General features: G+C 20.6%; 3 long non-coding RNA genes across 3 annotated transcripts; all 3 read right to left on the reverse strand.

The window, feature by feature from the left end:
• Window positions 1-234: 234 nt before the first annotated feature.
• Window positions 235-6,853, reverse strand: LOC143378284 (uncharacterized). Its single transcript, XR_013088079.1, has 2 exons — window positions 2,843-6,853; window positions 235-1,826 (listed from the first exon to the last, which is right to left on the reverse strand). It is a non-coding gene; the product is annotated as an uncharacterized LOC143378284 (long non-coding RNA).
• A 506-nt stretch (window positions 6,854-7,359) lies between these two features.
• Window positions 7,360-11,135, reverse strand: LOC143378285 (uncharacterized). Its single transcript, XR_013088080.1, has 2 exons — window positions 10,873-11,135; window positions 7,360-7,990 (listed from the first exon to the last, which is right to left on the reverse strand). It is a non-coding gene; the product is annotated as an uncharacterized LOC143378285 (long non-coding RNA).
• On the reverse strand, window positions 8,124-10,118 carry LOC143378286 (uncharacterized). The gene is made up of 2 exons (XR_013088081.1): window positions 9,617-10,118; window positions 8,124-8,264 (listed from the first exon to the last, which is right to left on the reverse strand). It is a non-coding gene; the product is annotated as an uncharacterized LOC143378286 (long non-coding RNA).
• Window positions 11,136-11,221: the final 86 nt, after the last annotated feature.

Here is an 11,221-nt window from a genome sequence, read left to right on the forward strand (position 1 = left end):
ATTTACCTTTTTTTCTTTGATTTATTTAGCTATTTATCTCTATTTATACACCTATTTTTTCTCTAGATAATATACCTATTTTTTATATATTTATTTTCCTATTTTTCTCTATTTATTTACCTCTTTTGTTTTCTCTATTTATTTACCTATTTTTCTCTAGTTATTTACCTATTTTTTCCTCTAATTTATTTACCTATTTTTTTATTTACCTTTTTTTTTTTGATTTATTTAGCTATTTATCTCTATTTATACACCTATTTTTTCTCTATATAATTTACCTATTTTTCTCTATTTATTTGCCTATTTTTTTCTCTATTTTATTTACCTATTTTCTTATGTACTTATTTACCTATTTTTCTCTATTTATTTACCTCTTTTGTTTTCTCTATTTATTTACCTATTTTTCTCTAGATAATTTACCTATTTTTTCTCTAATTTATTTACCTATTTTTTTCTCTAGTTTATTTACCTATTTTTTTATTTACCTTTTTTTCTTTTATTTATTTAGCTATTTATCTCTATTTATACACCTATTTTTTCTCTAGATAATTTACCTATTTTTTCTCTATTTATTTTCCTATTTTTCTCTATTTATTTACCTCTTTTTTCTGTATTTATTTACCTACTTTGTTTTCTGTACTTCATTACCTATTTTTCTCTATTTATACGCCTATTTTTTCTCTAGATAATTTACCTATTTTTTCTCTAGATAATTTACCTATTTTTTCTCTAATTTATTTACCTATTTTTTTCTCTAGTTTATTTACCTATTTTTTTATTTACCTTTTTTTCTTTTATTTATTTAGCTATTTATCTCTATTTATACACCTATTTTTCTCTAGATAATTTACCTATTTTTCTCTATTTATTTTCCTATTTTTCTCTATTTATTTACCTCTTTTGTTTTCTCTATTTATTTACCTATTTTTCTCTAGTTATTTACCTATTTTTTCTTCTAATTTATTTACCTATTTTTTTATTTACCTTTTTTTCTTTGATTTAGTTAGCTATTTATCTCTATTTATACACCTATTTTTTCTCTAGATAATTTACCTATCTTTTCTCTATTTATTTTCATATTTTTCTCTATTTATTTACCTCTTTTGTTTTCTCTATTTATTTACCTATTTTTCTCTAGTTATTTACCTATTTTTTCCTCTAATTTATTTACCTATTTTTTTATTTACCTTTTTTTCTTTGATTTATTTAGCTATTTATCTCTATTTATACACCTATTTTTTCTCTATATAATTTACCTATTTTTCTCTATTTATTTGCCTATTTTTTTCTCTATTTTATTTACCTATTTTCTTATGTACTTATTTACCTATTTTTCTCTAATTTATTTACCTATTTTTTTCTCTAGTTTATTTACCTATTTTTTATTTACCTCTTTTTCTTTGATTTATTTACCTATTTTTCTCTGTTTATTTACCTATTTTTCCCTATTTTATTTACCTATTTTTTCTCTATTTATTTACCTATTTTTATCTATTTAGTTACCTCTTCTTATCCTCTATTTATTTACTAATTTTTTCTCTAGTTATTTACCCATTTTTCTTTCTCATTTATTTACCTATTTTTTCCTCAAATTTCTTTACCTATTTTTTTATTTACCTTTTTTTCTTTGATTTATTTAGCTATATATCTCTATGTATGCATCGATTTTTTCTCCAGATAATTTACCTATTTTTTCTCTATTTATTTTCCTATTTTTTCTCTATTTGTTTACCTCTTTGGTTTTCTCTACTTATTTACCTATTTTTCTCTGTTTATTTACCTATTTTTCCCTATTTTATTTACCTATTTTTTCTCTATTTATTTACCTATTTTTCTCTATTTAGTTGCCTCTTTTTTTCCTCTATTTATTTACCAATTTTTTCTCTAGTTATTTACCCAGTTCCTTTCTCATTTATTTACTTATTTTTTTCTCTATTTATTTACCTATTTTTTCTCTAGTTATTTACCTCTTTTTTCTGTATTTATTTACCTACTTTGTTTTCTGTACTTCATTAACTATTTTTCTCTATTTATTTACCTATTTTTCTCTAGTTATTTACCTCTTTTTTCTGTATTTATTTACCTCTTTTGTTTTCTCTATTTATTTACCTATTTTTCTCTAGATAATTTACCTATTTTTTCTCTATTTATTTTCCTATTTTTCTCTACTTATTTACCTCTTTTGTTTTCTCTATTTATTTACCTATTTTTCTCTAGTTATTTACCTATTTTTTCCTCTAATTTAATTACCTTTTTTTCTTTGATTTATTTAGCTATTTATCTCTATTTATACACCTATTTTTTCTCTAGATAATATACCTATTTTTTCTCTATTTATTTTCCTATTTTTCACTATTTATTTACCTCTTTTGTTTTCTCTATTTATTTACCTATTTTTCTCTAGTTATTTACCTATTTTTCCTCTAATTTATTTACCTATTTTTTATTTACCTTTTTTTCTTTGATTTATTTAGCTATTTATCTCTATTTATACACCTATTTTTTCTCTAGATAATTTACCTATTTTTTCTCTATTTATTTTCATATTTTTCTCTATTTATTTACCTCTTTTGTTTTCTCTATTTATTTACCTCTTTTGTTTTCTCTATTTATTTACCTATTTTTCTCTAGTTATTTACCTATTTTTTCCTCTAATTTATTTACCTATTTTTTTATTTACCTTTTTTTCTTTGATTTATTTAGCTATTTATCTCTATTTATACACCTATTTTTTCTCTACCTAATTTACCTATTTTTCTGTATTTATTTACCTATTTTTCTCTATTTATTTACCTCTTTTGTTTTCTCTATTTATTTACCTATTTTTCTCTAGATAATTTACCTATTTTTCTCTATTTATTTACCTATTTTTTCTCTAGATATTTACCTATTTTTTCTCTACCTAATTTACCTATTTTTCTGTATTTATTTACCTATTTTTTCTCTATTTATTTACCTCTTTTGTTTTCTCTATTTATTTACCTATTTTTCTCTAGATAATTTACCTATTTTTTCTCTATTTATTTACCTATTTTTTCTCTATTTATTTTCCAATTTTTTCCCTACTCATTAACTTTTTTCTATTTATTTACCGCTTTTTCTCTCTAAATTATACACCTATATTTTCTCTATATATTTACCTATTTTTCTCTCTCATTTATTTACGTATTTTTCTCTGTTTATTTACCTATTTTTTTCTCTAATTTATTTACATATTTTTTTATTTACCTTTTTTTCTTTGGTTTATTTACCTATTTTTCTCTATTTATTTACCTATTTTTCTCTAGATATTTACCTATTTTTTCCTTTAATTTATTTACCTATTGTTTTATTTGCCTTTTTTTCTTTGATTTATTTAGATATTTATCTATATTTATACACCTATTTTTTCTCTAGATAATTTACCTATTTTTCTCTATTTATTTCCCTATTTTTCTCTATTTATTTACCCCTTTTGTTTTCTCTATTTATTTACCTATTTTTTCTCTAGTTATTTACCTCTTTTTTCTGTATTTATTTACGTACTTTGTTTTCTGTACTTCATTACCTATTTTTCTCTATTTATACACCTATTTTTTCTCTACCTAATTTACCTATTTTTCTGTATTTATTTACCTATTTTTTCTCTATTTATTTACCTCTTTTGTTTTCTCTATTTATTTACCTATTTTTCTCTATTTAGTTGCCTCTTTTTTTCCTCTATTTATTTACCAATTTTTTCACTAGTTATTTACCCAGTTCCTTTCTCATTTATTTACCTATTTTTTCTCTATTTATTTACCTATTTTTTCTCTAGTTATTTACCTCTTTTTTCTGTATTTATTTACCTCTTTTGTTTTCTCTATTTATTTACCTATTTTTCTCTAGATAATTTACCTATTTTTTCTCTATTTATTTTCCTATTTTTCTCTACTTATTTACCTCTTTTGTTTTCTCTATTTATTTACCTATTTTTCTCTAGTTATTTACCTATTTTTTCCTCTAATTTAATTACCTTTTTTTCTTTGATTTATTTAGCTATTTATCTCTATTTATACACCTATTTTTTCTCTAGATAATATACCTATTTTTTCTCTATTTATTTTCCTATTTTTCACTATTTATTTACCTCTTTTGTTTTCTCTATTTATTTACCTATTTTTCTCTAGTTATTTACCTATTTTTCCTCTAATTTATTTACCTATTTTTTATTTACCTTTTTTTCTTTGATTTATTTAGCTATTTATCTCTATTTATACACCTATTTTTTCTCTAGATAATTTACCTATTTTTTCTCTATTTATTTTCATATTTTTCTCTATTTATTTACCTCTTTTGTTTTCTCTATTTATTTACCTCTTTTGTTTTCTCTATTTATTTACCTATTTTTCTCTAGTTATTTACCTATTTTTTCCTCTAATTTATTTACCTATTTTTTTATTTACCTTTTTTTCTTTGATTTATTTAGCTATTTATCTCTATTTATACACCTATTTTTTCTCTACCTAATTTACCTATTTTTCTGTATTTATTTACCTATTTTTCTCTATTTATTTACCTCTTTTGTTTTCTCTATTTATTTACCTATTTTTCTCTAGATAATTTACCTATTTTTCTCTATTTATTTACCTATTTTTTCTCTAGATATTTACCTATTTTTTCTCTACCTAATTTACCTATTTTTCTGTATTTATTTACCTATTTTTTCTCTATTTATTTACCTCTTTTGTTTTCTCTATTTATTTACCTATTTTTCTCTAGATAATTTACCTATTTTTTCTCTATTTATTTACCTATTTTTTCTCTATTTATTTTCCAATTTTTTCCCTACTCATTAACTTTTTTCTATTTATTTACCGCTTTTTCTCTCTAAATTATACACCTATATTTTCTCTATATATTTACCTATTTTTCTCTCTCATTTATTTACGTATTTTTCTCTGTTTATTTACCTATTTTTTTCTCTAATTTATTTACATATTTTTTTATTTACCTTTTTTTCTTTGGTTTATTTACCTATTTTTCTCTATTTATTTACCTATTTTTCTCTAGATATTTACCTATTTTTTCCTTTAATTTATTTACCTATTGTTTTATTTGCCTTTTTTTCTTTGATTTATTTAGATATTTATCTATATTTATACACCTATTTTTTCTCTAGATAATTTACCTATTTTTCTCTATTTATTTCCCTATTTTTCTCTATTTATTTACCCCTTTTGTTTTCTCTATTTATTTACCTATTTTTTCTCTAGTTATTTACCTCTTTTTTCTGTATTTATTTACGTACTTTGTTTTCTGTACTTCATTACCTATTTTTCTCTATTTATACACCTATTTTTTCTCTACCTAATTTACCTATTTTTCTGTATTTATTTACCTATTTTTTCTCTATTTATTTACCTCTTTTGTTTTCTCTATTTATTTACCTATTTTTCTCTATTTAGTTGCCTCTTTTTTCCTCTATTTATTTACCAATTTTTTCACTAGTTATTTACCCAGTTCCTTTCTCATTTATTTACCTATTTTTTCTCTATTTATTTACCTATTTTTTCTCTAGTTATTTACCTCTTTTTCTGTATTTATTTACCTACTTTGTTTTCTGTACTTCATTAACTATTTTTCTCTATTTATTTACCTATTTTTCTCTAGTTATTTACCTCTTTTTTCTGTATTTATTTACCTACTTTGTTTTCTGTACTTCATTACCTATTTTTCTCTATTAATACACCTATTTTTTCTCTAGATAATTTACCTATTTTTTCTCTAGATAATTTACCTATTTTTTCTCTAATTTATTTACCTATTTTTTCTCTAGTTTATTTACCTATTTTTTATTTACCTTTTTTTCTTTTATTTATTTAGCTATTTATCTCTATTTATACACCTATTTTTTCTCTAGATAATTTACCTATTTTTTCTCTATTTATCTTCCTATTTTTCTCTATTTATTTACCTCTTTTGTTTTCTCTATTTATTTACCTATTTTTCTCTAGTTATTTACCTATTTTTTCCTCTAATTTATTTACCTATTTTTTTATTTACCTTTTTTTCTTTGATTTATTTAGCTATTTATCTCTATTTATACACCTATTTTTTCTCTAGATAATTTACCTATCTTTTCTCTATTTATTTTCATATTTTTCTCTATTTATTTACCTCTTTTGTTTTCTCTATTTATTTACCTCTTTTGTTTTCTCTATTTATTTACCTATTTTGTTTTCTCTATTTATTTACCTATTTTTCTCTAGTTATTTACCTATTTTTTCCTCTAATTTATTTACCTATTTTTTTATTTACCTTTTTTTCTTTGATTTATTTAGCTATTTATCTCTATTTATACACCTATTTTTTCTCTAGATAATATACCTATTTTTTATATATTTATTTTCCTATTTTTCTCTATTTATTTACCTCTTTTGTTTTCTCTATTTATTTACCTATTTTTCTCTAGTTATTTACCTATTTTTTCCTCTAATTTATTTACCTATTTTTTTATTTACCTTTTTTTCTTTGATTTATTTAGCTATTTATCTCTATTTATACACCTATTTTTTCTCTATATAATTTACCTATTTTTCTCTATTTATTTGCCTATTTTTTTCTCTATTTTATTTACCTATTTTCTTATGTACTTATTTACCTATTTGTCTCTATTTATTTACCTCTTTTGTTTTCTCTATTTATTTACCTATTTTTCTCTAGATAATTTACCTATTTTTTCTCTAATTTATTTACCTATTTTTTTCTCTAGTTTATTTACCTATTTTTTTATTTACCTTTTTTTCTTTTATTTATTTAGCTATTTATCTCTATTTATACACCTATTTTTTCTCTAGATAATTTACCTATTTTTTCTCTATTTATTTTCCTATTTTTCTCTACTTATTTACCTCTTTTGTTTTCTCTATTTATTTACCTATTTTTCTCTAGTTATTTACCTATTTTTTTCCTCTAATTTAATTACCTTTTTTTCTTTGATTTATTTAGCTATTTATCTCTATTTATACACCTATTTTTTCTCTAGATAATATACCTATTTTTTCTCTATTTATTTTCCTATTTTTCACTATTTATTTACCTCTTTTGTTTTCTCTATTTATTTACCTATTTTTCTCTAGTTATTTACCTATTTTTCCTCTAATTTATTTACCTATTTTTTATTTACCTTTTTTTCTTTGATTTATTTAGCTATTTATCTCTATTTATACACCTATTTTTTCTCTAGATAATTTACCTATTTTTTCTCTATTTATTTTCATATTTTTCTCTATTTATTTACCTCTTTTGTTTTCTCTATTTATTTACCTCTTTTGTTTTCTCTATTTATTTACCTATTTTTCTCTAGTTATTTACCTATTTTTCCTCTAATTTATTTACCTATTTTTTTATTTACCTTTTTTTCTTTGATTTATTTAGCTATTTATCTCTATTTATACACCTATTTTTTCTCTACCTAATTTACCTATTTTTCTGTATTTATTTACCTATTTTTCTCTATTTATTTACCTCTTTTGTTTTCTCTATTTATTTACCTATTTTTCTCTAGATAATTTACCTATTTTTCTCTATTTATTTACCTATTTTTTCTCTAGATATTTACCTATTTTTTCTCTACCTAATTTACCTATTTTTCTGTATTTATTTACCTATTTTTTCTCTATTTATTTACCTCTTTTGTTTTCTCTATTTATTTACCTATTTTTCTCTAGATAATTTACCTATTTTTTCTCTATTTATTTACCTATTTTTTCTCTATTTATTTTCCAATTTTTTCCCTACTCATTAACTTTTTTCTATTTATTTACCGCTTTTTCTCTCTAAATTATACACCTATATTTTCTCTATATATTTACCTATTTTTCTCTCTCATTTATTTACGTATTTTTCTCTGTTTATTTACCTATTTTTTTCTCTAATTTATTTACATATTTTTTTATTTACCTTTTTTTCTTTGGTTTATTTACCTATTTTTCTCTATTTATTTACCTATTTTTCTCTAGATATTTACCTATTTTTTCCTTTAATTTATTTACCTATTGTTTTATTTGCCTTTTTTTCTTTGATTTATTTAGATATTTATCTATATTTATACACCTATTTTTTCTCTAGATAATTTACCTATTTTTCTCTATTTATTTCCCTATTTTTCTCTATTTATTTACCCCTTTTGTTTTCTCTATTTATTTACCTATTTTTTCTCTAGTTATTTACCTCTTTTTTCTGTATTTATTTACGTACTTTGTTTTCTGTACTTCATTACCTATTTTTCTCTATTTATACACCTATTTTTTCTCTACCTAATTTACCTATTTTTCTGTATTTATTTACCTATTTTTTCTCTATTTATTTACCTCTTTTGTTTTCTCTATTTATTTACCTATTTTTCTCTATTTAGTTGCCTCTTTTTTTCCTCTATTTATTTACCAATTTTTTCACTAGTTATTTACCCAGTTCCTTTCTCATTTATTTACCTATTTTTTCTCTATTTATTTACCTATTTTTTCTCTAGTTATTTACCTCTTTTTTCTGTATTTATTTACCTACTTTGTTTTCTGTACTTCATTAACTATTTTTCTCTATTTATTTACCTATTTTTCTCTAGTTATTTACCTCTTTTTTCTGTATTTATTTGCCTACTTTGTTTTCTGTACTTCATTACCTATTTTTCTATATTTATACACCTATTTTTTCTCTAGATAATTTACCTATTTTTTCTCTAGATAATTTACCTATTTTTTCTCTAATTTATTTACCTATTTTTTCTCTAGTTTATTTACCTATTTTTTTATTTACCTTTTTCTTTTATTTATTTAGCTATTTATCTCTATTTATACACCTATTTTTTCTCTAGATAATTTACCTATTTTTTCTCTATTTATTTTCCTATTTTTCTCTATTTATTTACCTCTTTTGTTTTCTCTATTTATTTACCTATTTTTCTCTAGTTATTTACCTATTTTTTCCTCTAATTTAATTACCTATTTTTTATTTACCTTTTTTTCTTTGATTTATTTAGCTATTTATCTCTATTTATACACCTATTTTTTCTCTAGATAATATACCTATTTTTTCTCTATTTATTTCCTATTTTTCTCTATTTATTTACCTCTTTTGTTTTCTCTATTTATTTACCTATTTTTCTCTAGTTATTTACCTATTTTTTCCTCTAATTTATTTACCTATTTTTTTATTTACCTTTTTTTCTTTGATTTATTTAGCTATTTATCTCTATTTATACACCTATTTTTTCTCTAGATAATTTACCTATTTTTTCTCTATTTATTTTCATATTTTTCTCTATTTATTTACCTCTTTTGTTTTCTTTATTTATTTACCTCTTTTGTTTTCTCTATTTATTTACCTATTTTTCTCTAGTTATTTACCTATTTTTTCCTCTAATTTATTTACCTATTTTTTTATTTACCTTTTTTTCTTTGATTTATTTAGCTATTTATCTCTATTTATACACCTATTTTTTCTCTACCTAATTTACCTATTTTTCTGTATTTATTTACCTATTTTTTTCTCTATTTTATTTACCTCTTTTGTTTTCTCTATTTATTTACCTATTTTTCTCTAGATAATTTACCTATTTTTCTCTATTTATTTACCTATTTTTTCTCTAGATATTTACCTATTTTTTCTCTACCTAATTTACCTATTTTTCTGTATTTATTTACCTATTTTTTTCTCTATTTATTTACCTCTTTTGTTTCTCTATTTATTTACCTATTTTTCTCTAGATAATTTACCTATTTTTTCTCTATTTATTTACGTATTTTTTCTCTATTTATTTTCCAATTTTTTCTCTACTCATTAACTTTTTTCTATTTATTTACCGCTTTTTCTCTCTAAATTATACACCTATATTTTCTCTATTTATTTACCTATTTTTCTCTATTTATTTACCTATTGTTTCTCTAGTTATTTACCTATATTATCTCTCATTTATTTTCCTATTTTTTCTCTGTTTAGTTACCTATTTTTCCTCTATTTTATTTACCTATATTTTATTTACCTTTTTTCCTTTGGTTTATTTACCTATTTTTCTCTATTTATACACCTATTTTTTTCTCTACCTAATTTACCTATTTTTCTGTATTTATTTACCTATTTTTTTCCTCTATTTATTTACCTCTTTTGTTTTCTCTATTTATTTACCTATTTTTTTCTCTAGATAATATACCTATTTTTTCTCTACTTATTTTCCTATTTTTCTCTATTTATTTACCTCTTTTGTTTTCTCTATTTATTTACCTATTTTTCTCTAGTTATTTACCTATTTTTTCCTCTAATTTATTTACCTATTTTTTTATTTACCTTTTTTCCCTTGATTTATTTAGCTATTTTTTCTCTATTTATACACCTATTTTTTCTCTAGCTTATTTACCTATTTTAATCTATTTATTTGCCTATTTTTTTCTCTATTTTATTTACCTATTTTCTTATGTACTTATTTACCTATTTTTCTCTATTTATTTACCTCTTTTTTCTCTATTTATTTACCTATTTTTTCTCTATTTATTTTCCAATTTTTTCTCTATTCATTAACTTTTTTCTATTTATTTACCCCTTTCTTTCTCTAATTTATACACCTATATTTTCTCTATTTATTTACCTATTTTTTCCTCTAATTTATTTACCTATTTTTTTATTTACCTTTTTTTCTTTGATTTATTTAGCTATTTATCTCTGTTTATACACATATTTTATCTCCAGATAATTTACCTATTTTTTCTCTATTTATTTTACTATTTTTTCTCTATTTGTTTACCTCTTTTGTTTTCTCTACATATTTACCTATTTTTCTCTGTTTATTTACCTATTTTTCCCTATTTTATTTACCTATTTTTCTCTATTTATTTACCTCTTTTTTCTCTATTTATTTACCTATTTTTCTCTATATATTTACCTATTTTTCTCTCTCATTTATTTACGTATTTTTCTCTGTTTATTTACCTATTTTTTTCTCTAATTTATTTACATATTTTTTTATTTACCTTTTTTTCTTTGGTTTATTTACCTATTTTTCTCTATTTATTTACCTATTTTTCTCTAGATATTTACCTATTTTTTCCTTTAATTTATTTACCTATTGTTTTATTTACCTTTTTTTCTTTGATTTATTTAGATATTTATCTATATTTATACACCTATTTTTTCTCTAGATAATTTACCTATTTTCTCTATTTATTTCCCTATTTTTCTCTATTTATTTACCCCTTTTGTTTTCTCTATT

Source organism: Andrena cerasifolii, unplaced genomic scaffold (assembly GCF_050908995.1).
Source record: "Andrena cerasifolii isolate SP2316 unplaced genomic scaffold, iyAndCera1_principal scaffold2123, whole genome shotgun sequence".
Taxonomy (NCBI): domain Eukaryota; kingdom Metazoa; phylum Arthropoda; class Insecta; order Hymenoptera; family Andrenidae; genus Andrena; species Andrena cerasifolii.